Genomic DNA, 12,114 nt, shown 5'->3' with positions numbered 1-12,114 from the left:
CACAAAATCAGGAAATCAACAAGAAGGCCGGCACTGAAGCACTAGAGGGATGTGAAGTCTTATAGTTGGTGTAGCACAAACAGCACACTGAAACAGTTGGTGTTAATAACCAACACCGTTCACACAGTTGGCTTTCTCTCCATGACTGTATTTTTAGATACAGTTTTAAGCATTTGACCTTGAATCTGGTCTTATTGATTCCAATAGATTCTTGCAGAGGAACACAACTGTTCACAAATACTCCAGGGAACAATGCAACTTGTGTTATAAAGCTGTAGTTTCAATACCTAGACTATCATCCATTCATTGCTGCCTATTTGCAGAGAGATCATATATTTGGCTTCATACCTCACATCTCCACCCATACCATTATCTTGTTATATGGACTGATGCCACTAATGCCCAAAATGGACGGATGCCACTCGCTTGGCTCTTATGTTAATGAAGTAAATTTGCAAGCTGGAAAGGTGGAGCTCATATTATTCAGTTAGCTGATGGGTAAGACTCCCTGGCTAAATAGAAGTAGAAAATGAATTCAACTAAATTCATGCAAACGGTTTGGAGAGTCAAGGCTAGTGAGCTAATGTCAGGGCTAGTGCCAGGGCTAGTGGACTAATGTCAGGGCTAGTGGGCTAATGTCAGGGCTAGTGCCAGGGCTAGTGGACTAATGTCAGGGCTAGTGGACTAATGTCAGGGCTAGTGCCAGGGCTAGTGGACTAATGTCAGGGCTAGTGGGCTAATGTCAGGGCTAGTGCCAGGGCTAGTGTCAGAGCTAGTGTCAGGGAAAGTGGGCTAATGTCAGGGAAAGTGCCAGGGCTAGTGTCAGAGCTAGTGTCAGGGAAAGTGGGCTAATGTCAGGGAAAGTGGGCTAATGTCAGTGCTAGTGCCAGGGCTAGTGGACTAATGTCAGGGCTAGTGCCGGGGCTAGTGGACTAATGTCAGGGCTAGTGGACTAATGTCAGGGCTAGTGGGCTAATGTCAGGGCTAGTGCCAGGGCTAGTGGACTAATGTCAGGGCTAGTGGGCTAATTTCAGGGCTAGTGCCAGGGCTAGTGTCAGAGCTAGTGGCAGGGCTAGTGGGCTAATGCCAGGGTTAGTGGCAGGGCTAGTGGGCTAGTGTCAGGGATAGTGGGCTAATGTCAGGGCTAGTGTCAGTGCTAGTGGGCTAATGTCAGTGCTAGTGTCAGGGCTAGTGGGCTAATGTCAGGGCTAATGTCAGGGCTAGTGGGCTAATGTCAGGGCTAGTGGGCTAATGTCAGGGCTAGTGGGCTAGTGTCAGGGATAGTGGGCTAATGTCAGGGCTAGTGCCAGGGCTAGTGTCAGAGCTAGTGTCAGGGATAGTGGGCTAGTGTCAGGGCTAGTGGGCTAATGTCAGGGCTAGTGTCAGGGCTAGTGGGCTAATGTCAGGACTAGTGTCAGGGCTAGTGGGCTAATGTCAGGACTAGTGCCAGGGCTAGTGTCAGGGATAGTGGGCTAGTGTCAGGGCTAGTGGGCTAATGTCAGGGCTAGTATCGGGGCTAGTGGGCTAATGTCAGGGCTAGTGTCAGGGCTAGTGGGCTAATGTCAGGGCTAGTGGGCTAATGTCAGGGCTAGTGTCAGGGGCTGTGTCGACTGTGTTAAAGACTTTGTTAGAAAACCTCTGTTTGACACATGAAGATAAATTATAACTGCTGTTGCTGGGTTTGCTTACTGTAAAATAAATAGCTTACTGCAGATAGATCTGGCCACTTCAAAAACATGTTCATATTTGACTACATATAATAGCTGTTTTGGCTGCTTACAGCTACAATCCTTATTTGGTGGAACCGCCGCACGTCCGTTTGGGATATTACAACAACAAATAAGTTACCAGGACAACAAACGGTTTCCCCCTCAGACATCACTGCACCCTCGATAGAACAGCAGAATATGTAACCATGCTTATCACGTTCCTCTCCTCCGTTTCTCCTCCGTTACATCATCAAAACCAAAACTCGAACAAAGGCGCCGGGGCGAACATGCTGCTGTTTCCTCGAATTCCATCTTTAAGTTCAAATTATGAACCTGACAAAAAAAACTGTCTCACTCCAAAAATATGCAGCAGTCCAGACACACTTTTCACAGTTTGGCTGTTGAACACTTCACAGTTTGGCTGTTGAACGCTTCACAGTTTGGCTGTTGAACGCTTCACAGTTTGGCTGTTGCACACTTCACAGTTTGGCTGTTGCACACTTCACAGTTTGGCTGTTGAACACTTCACAGTTTGGCTGTTGAACATTTCACAGTTTGGCTGTTGCACACTTCACAGTTTGGCTGTTGCACACTTCACAGTTTGGCTGTTGCACACTTCACAGTTTGGCTGTTGAACACTTCACAGTTTGGCTGTTGCACCCTTCACAGTTTGGCTGTTGCACACTTCACAGTTTGGCTGTTGCACACTTCACAGTTTGGCTGTTGCACACTTCACAGTTTGGCTGTTGCACACTTCACAGTTTGGCTGTTGAACGCTTCACAGTTTGGCTGTTGAACGCTTCACAGTTTGGCTGTTGAACACTTCACAGTTTGGCTGTTGAACACTTCTCAGTTTGGCTGTTGAACACTTCTCAGTTTGGCTGTTGCACACTTCACAGTTTGGCTGTTGAACACTTCACAGTTTGGCTGTTGCACGCTTCACAGTTTGGATGTTGAACGCTTCACAGTTTGGCTGTTACACGCTTCCAGGATTTTTTTAATGAAAGCTTCTGGGTGAATAATTGTAAACAATAATGACTCATTTCTCATTGAAGTGGCCTTTTAACACCACTAAATGACAACATTTCAAGCTACCTTCATTTTAAGTCAGAAGTCAATGAATAAAGATAGAGTTCAGAGTACTGGTTGATGGACAGTACTCTTCACAGTCATTACTCAGCTTGGAGTGATGGGAAACATGATCTGATGAAACTCTTAGCTGTTCACTATTAAAACATAGAGGAGTCCCACTTTAACTAACAAATGTCCGTAATACTTTAGTATTTACCTGGCAGGTACAACGGCAGTGGAATTACAGTGTAGAGACAGACAGTGCTGCACGGAAATCACAACTATTACAGGGTCATTCCATTGATTTCAATCACTTTTTGACTGCACTCCTTTAGATTTCCACCAAATGTTCAATATGTATTTGCCCGCGGTAGAAGTGATCAGAAAGTATATTTTTGGACATAAATGACAAAACATTTAGGAGATAGAGGTGCTCAATGTTGACCATTTTGCATACTGCACCCCACCATGAAACATCCATGTCTTCATCACTAGAAAATATAAACGGTTGAGGTTGATATCATTTAAAACCTTACAAACAGGTTTGTCAAACAATATTTATTTTAAAGTTTAATGGAAATTGTATTTAAAAATTTTTTTTTACCTTTAACAAAAAAAGTTTTTTTTAAAACGCAAACTACATTTTTTCCTCCACATATGTTGTAGCTTTGACCCTATTTGACATCATTTGAGGTGTTTGTGTTGTGCCCACCATCAGTTGAAACACAGCATACTCTTGAATACAGGCTGGGTGTCATGTTTTGGCTGATAAATGTACTAAAACAGCTGTATAATTGAAATGTCAACTTTCAAATGGTGGGACGAAGATGGTTGGAGGTCCACACATCAGAGAATGTTGACTTGACTAAGAATATCAATATCAATACCTTTCTAATATTGGTTTTACATTAGACTGTCAATCTTCCACTGGAAACCTATTGAAATCGGAACTGTAGATAATAGAATAGACATTCCTATTTAAGTTGACATTTGATGATGGGTGGACCGGCGGCCATCTTTGTAGTAGTAATTGAAAGTAAAAATGTCAATTCAATTTAAATGTCAATGATGTACCAGCTAAATTGAAGTGGTCTGAAGGGAGCATCAAGCTCCTTGGCGTCCACATCACTAAGGACATGGTCCACCCACACCCACACCCCCACACACACACACACACACACACACACACACACACACACACACACACACACACACACACACACACACACCCCACACACACACACACACAGTTGTGAAGAAAGACACGAAAGCGCCTCTTTCCCCTTCAGGGGCTGAAAAGATTTGTCATGGGTCATCAGATTTTCAAAAAGCTCTACAGCTGCACCTTCGAGAGCATTTTGTCTGGCTGCATCACCGCTTGGTATGGCAAATTCACCGCCCTCGACCGCAAAGCTCTACAGATGGTGGTGCGGACAGCCGAGTACATCACTGGGGCCAAGCTCCCTGCCATCCAGGACCTCTATAACGGGCGGGGTCAGAGGAAGGCCTGAAAAATTGCCAACGACTCCAGCCACCCAAGCCATAGACTGTTCACTCTGCTACCATCCGACTAACAGATCCTGGAGCATCGGCTCCCAGACCAACAGGCTCCGAGACAGCTTCAAGCCCCAAGCCATAGACTGTTCACTCTGCTACCATCCGACTAACAGGTCCTGGAGCATCGGCTCCCAGACCAACAGGCTGTGAGACAGCTTCAAGCTCCAAGCCATAAGACTGTTCACTCTGCTACCATCCGACTAACAGGTCTTGGAGCATCGGCTCCCAGACCAACAGGCTCCCAGACAGCTTCAAGCCCCAAGCCATAAGACTGCGAAATAGCCATAAGACTGCTAAATTGTTCCTTAAACGATTACGGACTATCTGCAGCTACCCCATCTTGCACTGACTCTATGAACACACATAAGACTATACACTGAGTGTACAAAACATTAGGAACACCTTCCTAATATTGAGTTGCACCCCCCTTTCCCCTCAGAACAGCCTCAATTCGTCGAGACTTGGACTCTATTAGGGGTCAAATGGGATTCCACAGGGATGCTGGCCCATGTTGACTCCAATGCTTCCCACAGTTGTGTCACGTTGGCTGGATGTCCTTTGGGTAGTGGAACACAAGGGAAACTGTTGAGTGTGAAAAACCCAGCAGCGTTGCAGTTCATGACACCTTTAAAACGGTGCGCCTGGCACCAACTGCCCTACACTGTTCAAAGGCACTTCAATATTTTGTCTTTCCCAGTCACCCTCTGCATGGCACACATACACAATCCATGTCCCAATTGTCTCAAGGCCTAAAAATCCTTCTTTAACCCGTCTCCTCCCCTTCATCTACACTCATTGAAGTGGATTTAACAAGTTACATCCATAAAGGATCATATCTTTCACCTGGATTCACCTGGTCAGTCTATGTCTTGGAAAGAGCATGTTTTGTAAAATCAGTGTCGACACTATACATACACAATCACCCACTCACACACACTACACTTACACACACACACACTCACACGACACAACAAACACACACACACCTTTACACTCATCATATGCTGCTGCTACTCTGTTCTTTAGTTTTCTCTTATTATTATCTATCCTGATGCCTGGTCACTTTACCCTGCCTTCATGTACATATCTACCTCAAATACCTTATTATTATTATCTATCCTGATGCCTAGTCACTTTACCCTGCCTTCATGTACATATCTACCTCAAATACCTTATTATTATCTATCCTGATGCCTGGTCACTTTACCCTGTCTTCATGTACATATCTACCTCAAATACCTTATTATTATCTATCCTGATGCCTAGTCACTTTACCCCGCCTTCATGTACATATTTACCTCAAATACCTTATTATTATTATCTATCCTGATGCCTAGTCACTTTACCCTGCCTTCATGTACATATCTACCTCAAATACCTTATTATTATCTATCCTGATGCCTGGTCACTTTACCCTGCCTTCATGTACATATCTACCTCAAATACCTTATTATTATTATCTATCCTGATGCCTAGTCACTTTACCCTGCCTTCATGTACATATCTACCTCAAATACCTTATTATTATTATCTATCCTGATGCCAAGTCGCTTTACCCTGCCTTCATGTACATATCTACCTCAAATACCTTATTATTATCTATCCTGATGTCTAGTCACTTTACCCTGCCTTCATGTACATATTTACCTCAAATACCTTATTATTATTATCTATCCTGATGCCAAGTCGCTTTACCCCGCCTTCATGTACATATCTACCTCAAATACCTTATTATTATCTATCCTGATGCCAAGTCGCTTTACCCCGCCTTCATGTACATATCTACCTCAAATACCTTATTATTATTATCTATCCTGATGCCTAGTCACTTTACCCTGCCTTCATGTACATATTTACCTCAAATACCTTATTATTATTATCTATCCTGATGTCTAGTCACTTTACCCCGCCTTCATGTACATATCTACCTCAAATACCTTATTATTATCTATCCTGATGTCTAGTCACTTTACCCCGCCTTCATGTACATATCTACCTCAAATACCTTATTATTATCTATCCTGATGTCTAGTCACTTTACCCTGCCTTCATGTACATATCTACCTCAAATACCTTATTATTATCTATCCTGATGTCTAGTCACTTTACCCTGCCTTCATGTACATATTTACCTCAAATACCTTATTATTATTATCTATCCTGATGCCAAGTCGCTTTACCCCGCCTTCATGTACATATCTACCTCAAATACCTTATTATTATCTATCCTGATGCCTAGTCACTTTACCCTGCCTTCATGTACATATCTACCTCAAATACCTTATTATTATCTATCCTGATGCCTAGTCACTTTACCCCGCCTTCATGTACATATCTACCTCAAATACCTTATTATTATACATCCTGATGCCTAGTCAATTTACCCTGCCTTCATGTACATATCTACCTCAAATACCTTATTATTATCTATCCTGATGCCTAGTCACTTTACCCTGCCTTCATGTACATATTTACCTCAAATACCTTATTATTATTATCTATCCTGATGTCTAGTCACTTTACCCCGCCTTCATGTACATATCTACCTCAAATACCTTATTATTATCTATCCTGATGTCTAGTCACTTTACCCCGCCTTCATGTACATATCTACCTCAAATACCTTATTATTATCTATCCTGATGTCTAGTCACTTTACCCTGCCTTCATGTACATATCTACCTCAAATACCTTATTATTATCTATCCTGATGTCTAGTCACTTTACCCTGCCTTCATGTACATATTTACCTCAAATACCTTATTATTATTATCTATCCTGATGCCAAGTCGCTTTACCCCGCCTTCATGTACATATCTACCTCAAATACCTTATTATTATCTATCCTGATGCCTAGTCACTTTACCCTGCCTTCATGTACATATCTACCTCAAATACCTTATTATTATCTATCCTGATGCCTAGTCACTTTACCCCGCCTTCATGTACATATCTACCTCAAATACCTTATTATTATACATCCTGATGCCTAGTCACTTTACCCTGTCTTCATGTACATATCTACCTCAAATACCTTATTATTATACATCCTGATGCCTAGTCACTTTACCCTGTCTTCATGTACATATCTACCTCAAATACCTTATTATTATACATCCTGATGCCTAGTCAATTTACCCTGCCTTCATGTACATATCTACCTCAAATACCTTATTATTATACATCCTGATGCCTAGTCACTTTACCCTGTCTTCATGTACAGTACCAGTCAAAAGTTTGGACACGTCTACACATCTAAAAGTTCATTTGTGGAATTTCTTTGCTTCTTAATGCGTTTGAGCCAATCAGTTGTGTTGTGACAAGGTAGGAGCCCAATTTGGTAAAAGACCAAGTCCATATTATGGCAAGAACAGCTCACCTTCCAACAGTCAAAAGTTTGGACACATCTACTCATTCTAGTGTTTTTCTTTATTTGTATTATTTTCTACATTGTAGAATAATGGTGAAGACATCAAAACTATGAAATAACACATATGGAATCATGTAGTAACCAAAAAAGTGATTACATTTTATCTTGGAGATTCTTCAAAGTAGCCACCCTTTGCCTTGATGACAGCTTTACACACTCTTGGCATTCTCTCGACCAGCTTCATGAGGTAGTCACCTGGAAAGCATTTCAATTAACAGGCGTGTCTTCTTAAAAGTTAATTTGTGGAATTTCTTTCCTTCCTTCTTTTCCTTCTTTCCTTGAGCCAATCAATTGTGTTGTGACAAGGTAGGGGTGGTATACAGAAGAAAGCCCGATTTGGTAAAAGACCAAGTCCATTTTATGGCAAGAAGAGCTTACCTTTCCAACAGGACAATGACCCTAAGCACACAACCACTGCAACCCAGGAGTGGCTTTGGGACAAGTCTCTGAACGTCCTTGAGTGACCCAGCCAGAGCCCGGACTTGAACCCGATCGAACATCTCTGGAGAGACCTGAAAATAGCTGTGCAGGAAGGCTCCCCATCCAACCTGACAGAGCTTGAGAGGATCTCCAAAGGAGAATGGGAGAAACTCCCCATTTACAGGTGTGCTAAGCTTGTAGCATCATACTGAAGAAGACACAAGGCTGTAATCGCTGCCAAAGGTGCTACAACAAAGTACTGAGTGAAGGTTCTGAATACTTATGTAAATGTGATATTTCCATTTCTAAAAACCTGTTTTTGCTTTGACATTATGGGGTATTCTGTGTAGACTGATGAGGGGGAAAAACATTTAATACATTTTAGAATAAGGCTGTAACGTAACAAAATGTGGAAAAAGTCAAGAGGTCTGAATACTTTCCGAATGCACTGTACTTCCATTATATGGCTCCACATTGATCTGGTACTGGAACTTCCTGTAAATGGCTCCACATTGATCTGGTACTGGAACTCCCTGTATATAGCGCCACATTGATCTGGTACTGGTACTTCCTGTAAATGGCTCCACATTGATCTGGTACTGGTACTTCCTGTAAATGGCTCCACATTGATCTGGTACTGGTACTTCCTGTAAATGGCTCCACATTGATCTGGTACTGGTACTCCCTGTATATAGCTCCACATTGATCTGGTACTGGTACTTCCTGTAAATGGCTCCACATTGATCTGGTACTGGAACTCCCTGTATATAGCTCCACATTGATCTGGTACTGGTACTTCCTGTAAATGGCTCCACATTGATCTGGTACTGGTACTTCCTGTAAATGGCTCCACATTGATCTGGTACTGGAACTTCCTGTAAATGGCTCCACATTGATCTGGTACTGGAACTCCCTGTATATAGCTCCACATTGATCTGGTACTGGTACTTCCTGTAAATGGCTCCACATTGATCTGGTACTGGTACTTCCTGTAAATGGCTCCACATTGATCTGGTACTGGTACTTCCTGTAAATGGCTCCACATTGATCTGGTACTGGTACTTTCTGTATATAGCTCCACATTGATCTGGTACTGGTACTCCCTGTATATAGCTCCACATTGATCTGGTACTGGTACTCCCTGTATATAGCTCCACATTGATCTGGTACTGGTACTTCCTGTAAATGGCTCCACATTGATCTGGTACTGGAACTCCCTGTATATAGCTCCACATTGATCTGGTACTGGAACTTCCTGTAAATGGCTCCACATTGATCTGGTACTGGTACTTCCTGTAAATGGCTCCACATTGATCTGGTACTGGTACTCCCTGTATATAGCTCCACATTGATCTGGTACTGGTACTTCCTGTAAATGGCTCCACATTGATCTGGTACTGGTACTTCCTGTAAATGGCTCCACATTGATCTGGTACTGGTACTTCCTGTAAATGGCTCCACATTGATCTGGTACTGGTACTTCCTGTAAATGGCTCCACATTGATCTGGTACTGGTACTTTCTGTATATAGCTCCACATTGATCTGGTACCGGTACTCCCTGTATATAGTTTCACATTGATCTGGTACTGGTACTCCCTGTATATAGCTCCACATTGATCTGGTACTGGTACTCCCTGTATATAGCTCCACATTGATCTGGTACTGGTACTTCCTGTATACAGCTCCACATTGATCTGGTACTAGTACTTCCTGTAAATGGCTACACATTGATCTGGTACTGGTACTTCCTGTATACAGCTCCACATTGATCTGGTACTAGTACTTCCTGTAAATGGCTACACATTGATCTGGTACTGGTACTTCCTGTAAATGGCTCCACATTGATTTGGTACTGGTACTCCCTGTATATAGCTCCACATTGATCTGGTACTGGTACTTCCTGTAAATGGCTCCACATTGATCTGGTACTGGTACTTCCTGTAAATGGCTCCACATTGATCTGGTACTGGTACTTCCTGTAAATGGCTCCACATTGATCTGGTACTGGAACTCCCTGTATATAGCTCCACATTGATCTGGTGCTGGTACTTCCTGTAAATGGCTCCACATTGATCTGGTACTGGTACTTCCTGTAAATGGCTCCACATTGATCTGGTATTGGTACTCCCTGTATATAGCTTCACATTGATCTGGTACTGGTACTTCCTGTAAATGGCTCCACATTGATCTGGTACTGGTACTTCCTGTAAATGGCTCCACATTGATCTGGTACTGGTACTTCCTGTAAATGGCTCCACATTGATCTGGTACTGGTACTTTCTGTATATAGCTCCACATTGATCTGGTACTGGTACTCCCTGTATATAGCTCCACATTGATCTGGTACTGGTACTCCCTGTATATAGCTTCACATTGATCTGGTACTGGTACTTCCTGTAAATGGCTCCACATTGATCTGGTACTGGTACTTCCTGTAAATGGCTCCACATTGATCTGGTACTGGTACTTCCTGTAAATGGCTCCACATTGATCTGGTACTGGTACTTTCTGTATATAGCTCCACATTGATCTGGTACTGGTACTCCCTGTATATAGCTCCACATTGATCTGGTACTGGTACTCCCTGTATATAGCTCCACATTGATCTGGTACTGGTACTTCCTGTAAATGGCTCCACATTGATCTGGTACTGGAACTCCCTGTATATAGCTCCACATTGATCTGGTACTGGTACTTCCTGTAAATGGCTCCACATTGATCTGGTACTGGTACTTCCTGTAAATGGCTCCACATTGATCTGGTACTGGTACTCCCTGTATATAGCTCCACATTGATCTGGTACTGGTACTTCCTGTAAATGGCTCCACATTGATCTGGTACTGGTACTTCCTGTAAATGGCTCCACATTGATCTGGTACTGGTACTTCCTGTAAATGGCTCCACATTGATCTGGTACTGGTACTTCCTGTGAATGGCTCCACATTGATCTGGTACTGGTACTCCCTGTATATAGCTCCACATTGATCTGGTACTGGTACTTCCTGTATACAGCTCCACATTGATCTGGTACTGGTACTCCCTGTATATAGCTCCACATTGATCTGGTACCGGTACTTCCTATATATAGCTCCAGTACTTCCTGTATATAGCTCCACATTGATCTGGTACTGGTACTCCCTGTATATAGCTCCACATTGATCTGGTACTGGTACTTCCTGTATATAGCTCCACATTGATCTGGTACTGGTACTTCCTGTATATAGCTCCACATTGATCTGGTACCGGTACTTCCTATATATAGCTCCAGTACTTCCTGTATATAGCTCCACATTGATCTGGTATTGGTACTCCCTGTATATAGCTCCACATTGATCTGGTACTGGTACTCCCTGTATATAGCTTCACATTGATCTGGTACTGGTACTTCCTGTATATAGCTCCACATTGATCTGGTACTGGTACTCCCTGTATCTCCATTCTTGACTATTCTTTTCCTTTTTTGTTACTATTTTTATTTTTATTGTAATTTCTTTAACTCTGCATCGTTGGGAAGGGCTCTTAAGGAAGAAAAAAAATGAATTATGAATTATATTTCTATGACTGACACCTGGCCTGTATTCTAGAGCATTCTGGGTCTCATCTGATGGAGGACACAACACAAACACCTCAGATTATCTCAATTGATGGAGGACACAACACAAACACCTCAGATTATCTCAATTGATGGAGGACACAACACAAACACCTCAGATTATCTCGACTGATGGAGGACACAACACAAACACATCAGATTATCTCATCTGATGGAGGACACAACACAAACACCTCAGATTATCTCAATTGATGGAGGACACAACACAAACACCTCTGATTATCTCAATTGATGGAGGACACAACACAAACACCTCAGATTATCTCATCTGATGGAGGACACAACACAAACACCTCAGATTATCTCATCTGAT

Source organism: Oncorhynchus clarkii, chromosome 26 (assembly GCF_045791955.1).
Source record: "Oncorhynchus clarkii lewisi isolate Uvic-CL-2024 chromosome 26, UVic_Ocla_1.0, whole genome shotgun sequence".
Classification (NCBI taxonomy): Eukaryota; Metazoa; Chordata; class Actinopteri; order Salmoniformes; family Salmonidae; genus Oncorhynchus; species Oncorhynchus clarkii.
The sequence above is the reverse complement of the archived record's forward strand: the minus strand, read 5'-3'. Positions refer to the sequence as shown.